Source organism: Orcinus orca, chromosome 1 (genome assembly GCF_937001465.1).
Source record: "Orcinus orca chromosome 1, mOrcOrc1.1, whole genome shotgun sequence".
Taxonomy (NCBI): domain Eukaryota; kingdom Metazoa; phylum Chordata; class Mammalia; order Artiodactyla; family Delphinidae; genus Orcinus; species Orcinus orca.
The window spans coordinates 32,754,800-32,756,982 of record NC_064559.1 but is presented as its reverse complement, the minus strand read 5'-3'; the positions used below and the strand labels follow the sequence as shown (position 1 = coordinate 32,756,982).

Here is a 2,183-nt window from a genome sequence, read left to right as displayed (position 1 = left end):
TATAACAGAGATCACTGAGCCCCACCAGAGTTGCTGATTCCATAGGGCTGGGACAGGGCCCTAAAACTTGAATATCTGACACATTATCAGGGGACGCTGGTAAAGCTGGTCAGGTTGTTACCGAATGCAGGTTCATGTGTCTGAAGCACAGTGAGGCCAAACAAACCTAAAGGTTGGAGTCTGGAGCAGAGAAAGGTTTATTGCAGGATCGAGCAAGGAGAGGGGTGGCCCATGTTCCAAAACACCCTGAAATCTCCAAAGGATTTCAGCAAAGCATTTTTAAAGGCCAGGTGAGGGAGGGACGTCCCAGGGAATGTGATCAGCTCATGCACAATCCTGTGGCTGGTTGATGTTGAGGCCACAGGGCAGGTAACATTATCCATCCTTAGGTGCCAGAAGGTCTGGGGGCTACGTGCTCATGATCATCAAGGAGTTAATTTCTTCCATTGGGTGGTGGTTTTTAGCATCTTAAAAATCAAGAAACATGCCTGAGATACTATTATCTGAGTACTTCAGAGAGGAACTACAGCAGAGGATATGGGCGATGGGTCTGTCCTAGGAAGGCCCCATAGGGTTCTGCTTGGTTACAAGGTGACCATACTTTGAGAACCACTGCTCTAGTGGCTTGGAATGTTAAGAAAGTAATGGAAGAATCCCTTCCCAGGTCTAGATTCTAGTATCGCCAGCTATTTTGGTGAGGGGAAGGGTAAGTTTTGTCCTTGCTTGGCCTTCTTGTTCATTTATATCAAAGCCTATTTGAGGCAGTGCGCTCAGCAGTCCTGCAGTTCTGTCTTTTGCTTCAACAGTGTTTGGAATGAACAGACCCAGGGACACTCCTTGCTCCAGCCCCCGACCACCCTCCAACCTTTCTTCCTGTCGCAACCTTTGGAATCAGCCACTCAGCTATCCTCAGCCTCCAGGACAGGCCAACACCGGTTTTTGAGCTTAGTTCCTTATTACTGATCAACCACGAGTTCCCAGGTTCGTCAGAATTATTCCATCAAGGTGGAGGCGGCCATCCACCGCCTGTTTAACATGCATCTGGGGACACTTACCTCTCTCTGAGCTTCTATTTCGACAGCAACAATGGGACTCTGGACAGTGTGGGCCACATTTTTCGCCAACTGGCTGAGGAGAAGTGTGAGCGTGCCCAGCATCTCTTGAAAATGCAAAACCAGTGCTGTGGCCGCGCCCTCTTCCAGGATGCGCGGAAGCCTTCTCAAGATGAGTGGGGTAAAACCCAGGACGCTGTGGAAGCCGCCATTCTTAGGGAGAAGGACCTGAACCAGGCACTATCGGATCTGCACGCCCTGGGTTCCGCCCGCGGAGACTCCCACCTCTGTGACTTCCTGGAGAGCCACTTCCTGGAGGAGCAGGTGAAACTCATCAAGAAGATGGGCGACCACCTGACCAACCTCCGCAGGCTGGCTGGTCCGCAGGCTGTGCTGGGCGAGTATCTCTTTGAAAGGCTCACCCTCGAGCACAAACAGGAGTCTCTGAAGTCCAGCGGCCTCTGAGGAGCCCCTCTGGCGTCAGAGCTTCTGCCTGATGCCCCGCTCTGCAGCCACTAGGCAGCTTTGTAACTGCCCTGGAGCCCTCTCCCAAGCCTTGGACCAAATGGAAACAATAACGCTTTTTGCAGAAGAAAAACAAAAAGCCTATTTGAAACACAAACAGAATAAAGAGAAAAAAAGAAATATATATATATATGTATATATATATACATATATATATATATATATATTCATGTTCTTTTAACACATGAATTGCCCCACTTTATCTGTGTGAAATAAGTTTGTTCCCGTTATTGGGCTGGTTCTCAAGCTTTGCTGCTCGTATGAATCACCTAAAGAGCTTTTAAGAGAAACATTGTTGTCTGGGTCCCAGCCCCAGAGATTTTGATTCAGTAGGTCTAGGGAGGAGCCTGGGCACGGGGAGGTCTCAGAGTTCCTCAGGTGATTCTAATGTACAGCAACTTCGTGAACCACCTCTTGGCTTCAATCCAGCTAGTGATCAGATATTAAATCTAAGACACATGGGCTAGTGCGTGAGCTCTGTTGCTAGGTGTATTCCATTTTCTTCCTCCTGGAAGATTCGTGCCAGGGAAAATGATTGATAGTTGTGTTACTTCTCTGAAATGGATTGAAATTTCCAATTAGCGTGAACAGGGGAGGGTGAATAGG

General features: G+C 48.5%; 1 pseudogene; it reads left to right on the top strand.

Moving 5' to 3' along the window:
• The first annotated feature begins 231 nt into the window (after nt 1–231).
• Nucleotides 232–1,684, top strand: LOC125962058 (ferritin light chain-like; annotated as a pseudogene).
• Nucleotides 1,685–2,183: the final 499 nt, after the last annotated feature.